Source organism: Myotis myotis, unplaced genomic scaffold (assembly GCF_014108235.1).
Source record: "Myotis myotis isolate mMyoMyo1 unplaced genomic scaffold, mMyoMyo1.p scaffold_m19_p_12, whole genome shotgun sequence".
NCBI lineage: Eukaryota > Metazoa > Chordata > Mammalia > Chiroptera > Vespertilionidae > Myotis > Myotis myotis.
In genome coordinates this window covers 53,961,577-53,973,577 of record NW_023416316.1, presented here as the reverse complement: position 1 = coordinate 53,973,577, position 12,001 = coordinate 53,961,577, and the positions used below count along the sequence as shown (strand labels likewise).

The window sequence follows — 12,001 nt, the reverse complement described above, 5'->3', positions numbered from 1 at the left end:
ACTATTAATTCTGAGTTTATCAATATAAAACAACATTTTTACCCTGCTTTAAACATTTTTGCTTTAATTTTACTTTGATAACAATATATCTATGTTTGCTTGAATACAGTTTTCCATCTGTTAATGAAACACTGTCTTGTATCATTTTGAATGTCCCTCTGTATGTATCCGATTTTCAAATATTTTTTTAAAGCCATTTTTACTTATGCACACAGTGACTGAATTCTCTCAACCTAATAATAATTTATTTTATTGCTGTCATTTAAAAATTGCTTACTACTATCTTGGTTGAAGATGTTTTATTTGCTTTTCTTATAGTTGTTTGGAAGATAAATATTTGGTCTACATTATCATAAATCTGTAGTAATCTAATAATTAAAACATTAGACTTTCCTCAAGAAATATTTGGTCTAATAAAATGTCTCTTTAAGGAAATATTAGGAATGTGGTTCTTTTATTATTTTAATTTCATATTACTTTTTAATCTTGGGTTATAAATCACATCAATTTTTACATAATTAATTTTCATATTCTTGAATTTTTATGTATTTTATTATAGAAATAATATGTATGAGCTTTAGGTTTCCATGCGTAATTTTAATTTTTAAAATTTTAACACATTTGGTTCAGCGTGTCTGGTTCATTTCAGTTCCTTCACTACCAAACCTGAGGGCAGGGACTGCTTCAGTTTCTCTGCCTGCCCTGTGTCTGTGATGACCAAGGTATAAAGATATCTTACTTTTCTTCATCTGGACACATTTAGTGTCCTTTCTCCTGGCTGTGAACAGGAAGTCATTGATTTCCTCAGTTTTGGGGGAGGCATGGCTACTAGGTAGGCATGAAGAGTGTGTGGTGGCCAGCACAGCAACTTAAAACAGCGAGGAGGATGAGGGGGAGGGGTGTTAATTTTTTTTTTTTTTTGGGGGGGGGTGATTTATCCATATTTATATTCAGTTCTTAGTACTTAATTCAGTTATGCTAACTTGGATAAGATGCCATTTTTTTAAAAAAAATTATTTTTTTTAATTTTACTTTTTAAAATATATTTTTATTGATTTCAGAGAGGAAGAGAGAAGGAGAGAGAGTTAGAAACATCAATGAATGAGAGAGAATCATTGATTGGCTGCCTCCTGCATGCGCCCTACGGGGTTCGAGCCCACAACCAGGGCATGTGCCCTTGAACGGAATCGAACCTGGGACCCTTCAGTTCTCTGGCCGATGCTTTATCCACTAAGCCAAACTGGGCAGGGCTACATGTGCCCATTTAAATAGAATAAATGCTTGGGTAGCATATCTGAAATTATCTTTTTAATGTTGGCTGGGTATGTAATACTTGTGGCCTGGTCATTTTATCTTAAGTCCTGGTAGGAGCATTTCTTCTGTGTCATTTTATTACTGAGGTGAAACTCTGGTGTCTTTTCTATTCTGAATGAGTGACTTCAGTATGTATTCTTGAAAATTCTTTTTATTCATTTATTTAGAGAGGGAGAAACATCGGTTTGTTCTATATATTTATGCATTCATTGGTTGATTCTTGTATGTGCCCTGACCAGGGATTGAACCCACAACCTTGGTGTATTGGGACAACGACGCTCTAACATACTAAGCTACTCAGCCAGGGCTGGGTATGTATTCTTAATCTTCAAAATGTAAAATTTCCTTACATCATGTTGGAATTCATCTCTATTCACTGATCTTTCTTAGCTAGTGTGATCCCTCTCAGTTTTCAATTTGAAGTGTTTTCCTCCAATGGGGAGTTTTCTTTATTCGATTTTCCTTATTGCTCCCTTTCTAAGCAGAATGCCTATTCCTTGTAGATTGTCTCTCCCTTTAGCAATCTGCATTAATATCATCTGCCACTGAATGTTCTCTTTCATTTCTTCCCCTTCACGTCTTCATTCATCTCAGGTTATATATGCTTTCATCCCAGAGTCTTCTGTTACTGTGAGTGAGTGTTGTTATCCTCTTATTACTTTGGGCTCCTCTTATTTAATCCAGGAACTACTTATAATCTTGCTTGTATCTAAATCAGATATTCCCTACCCTTCCTGAAAGTCAGCATATTTGTGGGTGGGGGAAAGGGGAAGTGTTTTCTTCTTAGCATGCGGATCTCTTTCTTTTGCGTGTTGATTTTTGAACACAAAGCATTCTAACTGCTTGAGGAAGACAGTTTTGAGGATTTACATCAATGTCCTCATAATTGGCCTGACTGTTGTCTCCTACGCCTGGAGCGGTACTGTTATGGGGCAAGCCTCACAGAGGCCCTGCAGGGCAGGTTTTCAGCCACTTCTGGGGGTGCTTCCAGATATTAAGTTCTCCAGAGTTACAAAGGACACCCCACGCCCTCAGTACTCCAATGACTTATCTCAGTGGTTACTGGACTCTAATGCTCTCAACAGTGAAAAACAAGACCTCCTGAGAGAAATTTTTGTTTTTGTTAATTTAAAAATGGTTTTTTCTTACAAATGGGAGGTGAGAGGATTAGTTCCATGAGCCTCGCAGTTTCTGCAGAATGTCCCGGTGTGGGCAGGGAGAGAGTATATAATGAGATGAATATGTGGAAAAATATATATATATATATATGTGTGTGTGTGTGTGTGTATATATATATATATATATATATATATATATATATATATGTATATATATATATATATATATATATATATATAGAGAGAGAGAGAGAGAGAGAGAGAGAGAGAGAGAGAGAGAGATGTGAAAGTGACACATTCATTTGTTGCCTCCTGCACACTCCTTGACAGGGTCCTGGGGTGGAACCTGCAACCCAGGGACATGCCCTTCCGTGTACTGACCGATGCTCTTACCACTGAGAAACTGTCCAGGGCTGGAGGTTTCATTTTAAGTCGGGGATTTTGGTTCAGCTCTTGTGTCTCTGATATTGAAATGAGAGATATAACCAAAAGCACTAAATCATCCCTTAAAGAATTATTTCTCAAAGTATTAGCAGGAAAGAATATGAGATATGTCTTTTCTATTAACCTACAATTTGGGGCAATCAAATAACCAAACCCTCAAGATCAGAGAGAGTATGGGAGAATGAAATTAGCACAAATTGAAAGAGGTGACAGGCTCCATATTGATTCTGCTGCCACTCAGTAATTATTTTATCTTGGATAACTTGTTTTGGTTCAGTTTCTCCTTCTGTATGCGGTGGAATTATCCCTACACTTCCTATCCCCTGGGGTTTTCATAATGGTCCAATGAGATGAATATATGAAAGACCTTCATAGACCCTAACGCATTGCACAGTTTAAGTGTAACCTTGTCTTTATGCCCATGTGAGGAAAAACATGTCCAGAAAGAACCTTTGATGTCCTGGTAGTTGACCAGGAGTACACTTACTGTGCAGAGGTCCATGCGAACTTCTTATTGTTTATTTCTGGCTGCTTTGCAATCAAAGACATGTCTAACTACTTGGCAGACTCCCTACTCCCACCACCTTTCTCATGGGTTTTCATTCTTTGAAGTTGTATCGGATTGTTCTATTTTATCAGCAAGTTATATCCTTGTTGTTCAGAGTGAAATGCTATAATACAAATTATTTTCTTGCCAGTATGTCAGCACAGACAGCTTCCCTTAGCACAGCTTTGATATGTTAGTATGCTAACAAGCTGCCTCCCCCACCAGGGGCAGATGTGGGGAGGGACAAACCTGTGAAACTTGTCCTGGCGTGTATGGCAATATTATTAATAAATGTGAAGTAAGCAGGTAATTTGTCCAGATATTCTAGCTACAGTCATGCTTGGGTTCTGGTTCAGAGAAACAGAGCATGGGAAAGGAAACTTGCTGGCAGTTACTTTTCTCTCACTTCATGTTGAAATACCACCTTTCTTACTGTTTAGAAAGCGGTTTTCAGAAATTGCTGATTCTAAGTTGTGCCAAAGTAAAGCAGAGATGAGATGGGATTATGGGAAGTTATGTCAGCACATCCTGAACTGAAAGCAGAATCATAAGATGTTAGATTCCTCTGTGTAGCTACCAAATGTCTGTAGAGATTGGTATTCCAAGGGAAAAGGCAAAAGCCATATTAATTTAAATAAAGTTTAGCTAAATAGAAATGAGGAGTTATATAATTATGAGATCAACTGCCAACGAAAACACTTTCTGCCTAGAATGAATTCCCTGATGTTCATTCTAACTTTAATGACTCTAGTAATGGTTTTTATACTTCTCAGATAATTGAAGAACAATATGAAAATCATCACATGTTATTGCTTATTCAAAACTGTCAAATGTATTGTTCCTAGTAGGCTGTTTCTATGCAAATCCCTTTTGTACAAGCCATTCAGGAACTCAGTTCTTTTTTTTTTCCTGCTATTAAAGGAAGCGTGCAATGTATATAATACACAAAGAGGAAATGGAGGAAATCAAAGTATGGGAAATGCCTTTTAAAATACATAAAAATGTGTTATAAACTGAAATTGAGCAATAAATAGACTAAATTTGACAATATCAGAAAAATCTTTAAGTCATCTTCAACCTAAAAAATGTTTGTCAACAATAACAAAAAATTCCCATCAACTGCTAAATAGAGGTTATAGTTCTTCCTCTGTTAACCATAGACCTTCACACGTTGGTCCAATTGATTTCCTTCCCACTTATGCCCACTATATTTTTTTTTGCATCTTTCACTTATTTATACCCTTTCATTGCATTATTGCATTCCAGTCCCAACCGTTTGCTATTATTCACAAAAATACTTAGGTTTTTTAATATCTATGTCACATTTTCCTTTATTTACAAAGCTTTCTTATTCCTTAACTTCCCTGGTACTTTAATTGTACCTACTGCAGAGAGCATAGTATAGTGCAGTGGTTCTCAACCTTGGCTGCACATTAGAATCACCTGGGAATCTTTTTAAAATCCTGATTTCTGGGCCTCATCCTCCGGAAATTCTGTTTCTTTGTTACTAATGTTGTGGCCTCTAACAAAGAAACAGAATTTCCGGAGGATGAGGCCCAGAAATCAGGATTTTAAAAAGATTCCCAGGTGATTCTAATGTGCAGCCAAGGTTGAGAACCACTGGTATAGTGGATTAAGTGATTTACTCTCACCATCTAGATCTAGCTCCTCCCCCTGCTCCCAAGGAGCACTCACTCATTTGCTCACTTGTTGGGTGTATTGGCTAAAAACAGCTCACAGGTGAGTCCCTCCAGGAATTCTCCTGTACTAAGTAACCCTCTTGCCCCTGAAAGGTTGGGCCCCTTGCAGTGAGAGGTCAGCCCACACCAGTGACTGAGCTTCCTTGCCTCAGGGTAGGACTGTTTAGTCTATTCTGGTTCCAGAGCTCCCTGGGGAAGCTATGAGGCCTCTTTTGCAACTGCATTATAGTCCAACCTTTCTCTCTGCTCAGACCTGCTTTCCTCATTTCCTTGCAGAGAGTGTTTCTGCAAGAACTCCCAAGAAACGACATGCATGCAAATCTGTTTCAGAGATGGTTTCCTGGGGGAGCTTAACATAAGACATTTGGCACCAGAAGCTGTCTGAGGAAGCACACTATTCTGAAATCACACTTTGGTGGGTTGCCCACTGGTTGGCTGGATGTGGAAACCACACCACCTGCGCTATACTTGAACAGTTACTTAATGTTCACGAGTGCTGAAAGGTGATGAGATACAAGTGTAAGAGAATGCAAGGATAGGTGAAATATCTTACTTTTATGAGGTTTGGGGTAAGAAGTATTTATAAGGACTATGGAGGTGGATGGCTAATGCTGAAGGCAATCAAGCCCTGGAAAAAAATTAAGGAATGTACGAAGGTGATAAATCACCAATTCAAGGCAACTGTGTGAAAACCTGAGGACCTCTTGGGCAGCACAAATAGTCTTTCATCCTCTGCAACCCAGCAAAAGCTGAATACCAGGCCCGGGATTTAATGAAAGGGAAGTATATGGAGATCTGAAGTTGGCTGAGAAGTCAAGTCTATTCTGTCAAGGTCAGGTCCAGTTTGGGTTTTGAGTGGGGCCCCTGACACTTGCAATGGAAACATCTGGGTTAATGCATTAAAAAAATCTTGCCTCCACCAGCCCCTTTACTCTCTCGGCCTGCAAAAGCAGCCCATTCTTTCCAAATTAAGACTAATGATCCTCCCTCACCTGAACAGGAAGCAGAGGATGCGAGGCCTCAGACTTGGAAGAGAACACCTACCCGCAGGACCTACTCTCTCTCTGCTCCTGGCCACCAAACCAATAACTAAGGTAAACTTACAAGACATACTTGGCCAGGGACATTATGGGCATGCTAAGGGGTCTCCTGCTGAAGGAGATTGAGACCTCACATGAAGCTACAGTGCAGAATATAGACGCGTCTGGATCTTAAGCTGGGTCAAGGAAAACTAAGTAATATTACAGGGAGTTTATCAATATGGAAGCACTTTCCCACGATATGGGTCTTAATACCCTGCATCCTGGCAAATGCAACTAATACGCTGCTGGGGTGGACGTGGAAGACTCTAACTTTCTGGATGCATGGAACAAGTGAAGACCTACACTAATTCAAGTAGAAAAGTCAGAGACGCTGGAGCAGATAGAGAAGGAAGGGATCAAATTTGACATGACAGAGTGGCTATGCTGCATAAAGCTAAAAACCCACCAGCCAGGTATGTTCTGCAGGGGTTGGGAGGAGATACTGTTTAGTTTCAAGCTCCTTGTTACTGTTGGGGATAAGAGGACTGGAGACAATAGCATACAGGTGGAAAGCAAAACGTGTGCAATTGCTGTTATGAGTGGCAAGGCTCAGAATTTCAACCAGGATCCTGACCTGCAGAGAGCTTCCCAATAGTTAAAAGAAAAATTCCCCCTCCCTCCCCCGGATCCCCCGTACCCCAGGGGCAAGATAAATGGTGGCGACAATAAGCAAGTTGCTTAATTTGTATGAACAGAATAAATTAAGGGGTCTGAGGGAAGCTAAAAGCTCAGTCCCAGAAATGTTAGCTTCCTGTCCCTCTGTTAGTCATGTCAGCTGAAATCTTGGTTCCCAGTGAAGGGGAGAGGAGGGAGGGAAAGGAAGGAGAAGGGGAAGGGAATGGGGAAGAGGGGAGTTAAAAGAAGGAAGGAGAAAGTAATAGGTGCAAATCTTCACCACAAGCGTCCTCCTCTTTCTTCAACCAGACATACCAATGGAAAGTCTCACTCAGGTTACTGTTTATTTGCTGTGCATTCATTATCACATGACTTCTCTTCTCATCCGGGCATTTTAAACTCTGGGAAGTAAAGGAGAGGCATAGAGGATTAAAAGAATTTGGTGCTTTCTTTTTAGTCTGAGGATAGAAAGGAAACAGCTGTGCACTTTTCCCCCTCATCACTCATTGCAAATAGAGGCAGATACACATTATGAAGAATTTTATTACAAAATGTAATTTGGGAATCTGTGTTCCCATAGAATAATATATATTGTAATTTCATTGTTTCATTCCAAAAGCAGACTTAATGAAGCTGAAATACTATGCATCTGTGTTATGTAAAAAAAAAAAAATATTGTTTTAATATTATCCATATGTGCTGAAAATATGTCTACAAATGCTTTGATACCCCTTCTTTCAAATGGGGAGCTTAATTCTGCTCCCCTTGCATGTAGAATGGACTTAGTGACTTGCCTCTAGTGAGTGGCATATAGCAGAAACGACTCGATGCCCTTTTCTATAATAAGTCATGAAAGGCCTTGTGCTTCCTTCCGGCTCTTCTCCTACATCACTCACTCTCAGGGAGAGTGAGGAGGACACTAAAGCAGCCCAGGGAAGAGGTGTATGTGGAAGGACAGAGGCCTCCTGCAAGCGGCCAGCAAGGACCTGGCTGTGAGTTCCTTGTGAAGGAGCCATGCTGGGAGCGGATCCTCGGCCCCAGCCAAGCCTTCAGTGACTGCAGCCCACACTGACATGTTGCCGCGTAGCTTCATGGGAGATGCCGAGCCAGAACCACTCAGGTAGGCCACTTCCGATTTTCTAATGCACAGGCACGGTAAGATGAAAAGGTCTGTTGTTGTAAGCTGTCAGTTGGGGGTAATCTTTTCTATGGCAATAGATAACCTCGCACACGATAATACACTTATTTAATGCTGATAATTTTTTCACATTTTATCACTGAGGCTGGCACTTAGAAAGAATAATCTTAATCAGAAATGATTAAAGAAGTAGACGGTGTTTCTGGGCACCATCTGGACATTTATAATGAGGTGGAACTTTTTTTTCCCTGGAAAATTATTTTTAAACATTTGGGGAAATTGTGCATATTTCCATCAGTTGATTCATTGATTTGTTTTTATTCTGGGGAGTGAGGCAAACTATGGGATACTGACTGTTGTTTTGCTAGTGGTATCATGTTCCCCTCTAGACCAGCGATTTCAACCTTTGTCATCTCATGGCACACACAAATTACTGAAATTCTGCAGCACATCAAAAATATATTTTTGCTTATATAACAAAAATAGGTATAATTTGATTGATTTACAAAAAATATATATTATAATAGTAATTACCTACCTTTCTTGCTTCAAAGTAACTTTTTAAAAAAATCAGGTGCCTATACTTGTATATAAGGATTCCTGGTGCCAAGAATTAACCAATCAGATGCAACCTTATTATGCAAAGTGACCAACAAAATGCAACTTTATTATATGACCTATATATTTATGGTTCAAGCAGGGCATTCGTAATGTAGGGCTATTGTTATGTTGACTGTTGTAATTTTTTTTTTTTTATTTGACAATCTAAGAAAAAAGAAGCCAGTGCTCCTGACTAAAAGTCAGGTATTGCATGTTTTAAACATTCTTGTGGCACACCAGTTGGAAATCACTGCTCTAGACTGATGGTTGGTAGGGGAAGAGCTGAGGCGTAAATCAGGTCCATGGCTCTCTATGGGTTGTGTTGCTTAAGTGCCCTCTTCCTGGAATGTTGGTATGTTGTTAGACCCTATCCCATTGGAACAGGGAGGTTACTAGCACCACCCATGGAATGGTAGGGATCTTTTTATTGGATAGGAGAATTGTCAGGGAATTTTATAGCCTGGAGAAAGAGAACTTCCTTCCACTCTTTAGATCCTGTCTCATCACTTTGGCTCCTTTCTGTCATATACCCTAGGTAGTCATGGCTTTCCCAGTTGCAACGTAGGATTATAATTCCAGAAATTTAACAACCCATTAACTTTATGCAATCTATTTTTTCCTCTCTCATTTCCTGTTTCCTTCCAGAATAGTTGGATACCTAATATGTGTCAGGTTCTGTGCTTGGTGGTTTCCATGTGAATTTCCATCAGCTTCTGGGTATAAGAAAGTTAAAGTTCAGAGTGAAATGGACAAGCAAACAGATAATTATCAGAGTGTAAAAAGTGCTAATGGAAGTATCACTGAGTGCTATGTATCTAGTTTAGACTTAGGAGGTCAGAGAGAATTCCCAGAAGTGGTATTTGGACAGGTTCTGAAAGAAACATGAATGCAGTAGAGAAGGCTGGGGGAGGGCAAGCTAAGAAAAGGGAAATTCAAATGTAAAGGCCTGGAAGCAGAAGAGCTGGGCCCATTCAGAGAAATATAACAAAGAGCCTAGGATAGCTGGAAGGCTGATACAAATAGCTTGAGTTCATCATGATGAGAGAGGAGATGGGAGAGACAGTCTTCATGAAAGGCCCTTTATATTACCCTAAGAATAATGGACTTTATTCTGTAGACTATTGGAAACTATTAAAGAATATCTGGTTAATGAAGGGGGTGGAGTTAATTTAATATAATCAGATTTGTTTCTTTAATAAGTTTGCTCTGTTTTCAATAAATAATGCATTGAAGAAAACAATACTGGAGAAAGATGAGCTTTGCCTTATAATAATAGTCACATTTACTGAGGACTTTGAGCAAGAGAAGCACCAGGAATGGTTCCAAAGCTGTTGGCATGAGCCCCTGGGCAAGTGATGGTGCCATTTACAGAGGGGCAGGGCCTTTTCTTAAAAGTCAAGAGGTCAAGAGTTTGGAACCAAGTGTTTTCTTTTGACTCTATTATTTGTTTGTTTGTTTAATTAAATGTATTGGGATGACATTAATTAAATTATATAGGTTTCAAGTGTATAATTCTATGACATATCCATCTGTATATTGCTTTGTGTGTTTGCCACCCAACGTCTAATTCTGTCACCATATATTGGACCTTTATTTACCCTTTATTACCTACTCCCCAAACCCTCTTTCTGTATGATAACCACCACACTGTTGTACTATGAGTGTTTGTTTGTCTTATTTGTTCATTTGTTGCTTTCAGTTTTATATCCCACATATGAGTGAAATCATATAGTTCTTGACTTTTTTCATCTGACTTATTTTGCTTAGCACGATATTCTCAAGATCCATATCGTCACAAATGGCAGTATCTCATCTTTTCTTGTGGCTGAGCAGTATTCCATTGTATCACAATCTTCTTTATCCAATCACTTATTGAAGGACATTTTGGTTGTCTTCATTTCTTGGTCACTCCATGATGTTTTCAATGCCTATGAACTAACATCCAAGACAATATGCTTAGGAGGCAGATGGATATGTGAGTCTGGAACTCAAAGGAGAAGTCTGAGAAGCTTTAGTCTTTAATTCATGAGTGCTGTGATGGTTAATTTTATGTGACAACTACATTGGGTGTTTCTGTGAGGGTGTTTTGGTATAAGATTAACATTTAAATCAGTGGACCAAGTAAAGCACATGGCCTTCTGTAATGTGAGTGGCCTTACTCAGTAGGTTAAAGGCTGTAATAGACAGCACTTTTACTCTGCTCCCTGAGTTAGAATTAATTCTTCCTACCTGACAGCCTTTAAAATGGGACACTGGATTTTTTCCAGCCTTCAGACTTAAATTAAAACACAGGTTCTTCCTGGACCTTAAACCTGCTGGCCTTCGGACCAGAACTAAACCATCAGCTCTCCTGAGTCTCCAGCTGGCCCACTCACCCTTCAGATCTTGGGACTTGTCAGCCTCCATGATCAAATGAGCCACTTCCATAGATATATGGAAGAATATACATTTTTACATAAAATATATATCTAATAGCCCTGACTGGGTGGCTAAGTTGGTTGGAGCATTGTCCCATACACCAAAAGGTTGCATGTTCTATCCCCAGTCAGGGTGTGTATGGGAGGCAACCGATCAATGTTTCTCTCTCACATTAATATTTCTCTCTTCTCTCTCTCTCTCTCTCTCTCTCTCTCTCTCTCTCTCTCTCTCTCTCTCTCTCCCTCTCTCCCTCTCCCTCCCTCCCTCCCCCTCTCTCCCCCCACTCCCTCCCTCCTCCTCTCTTCCTCTCCCTCTCTCTCCCATTCTCTTTTTCTTCAAAATCAGTAAACATATCCTGGTGAAGTTTCAAAAAATAAATAAAAATATATCTTATATATGTGTGTTTTACTCTGTGAAGTATGAATATATACATATTATGTGCATATATGTATATATTCTCTTTCTCTGGAAAACCAAGACAAATACAAGTGAACACTCTCGAGTTGATGACAAGAATGTTTTCATCTGTGCTGTTCACTGCTGTATCCCTAGCACCAGAACAGTGCATAGCACATAGGCGATGCTCAGTAAATATTAGTTGAATCAATGAATGGTTATAAATTATTTAGTTATTAGATTAACTTTTGTTAATAGATACAAATCACCTTTTTGGAAATGAATCAGCATGCTCTATATTGAGACAGAAAGGAATTTCTTCTATGGGACCACATAGAAGACTATGAAGTGTAACAAACATCCTCAGCAATGTTCTAAGCGTTGAAATAGAGTTCCACAAAGTTATTTCTTATCAAGTTCCTTTAAGCATTGATCAATGACATCAACATAGGACAGAAGGAAAGTGATTGTATTGCGGTGGGAGTGGTCACTACGCTCTCAAGCGGGGTCTCCATCCAAAAGATCTTCAAGTGTCAAGTGAAGGACAGCTACTGGCAATCCTCCACAAACATCGGTTCTTCCAGCTGCGGTTTGGAGATTACTGAGTGGAAGTGAGTTTCATGTGTGGG

At 39.3% G+C, this 12,001-nt stretch overlaps 1 pseudogene; it reads right to left on the bottom strand.

Moving 5' to 3' along the window:
• Positions 1 to 640: 640 nt before the first annotated feature.
• LOC118666832 lies at positions 641 to 10,964 on the bottom strand (annotated as a pseudogene).
• Positions 10,965 to 12,001: the final 1,037 nt, after the last annotated feature.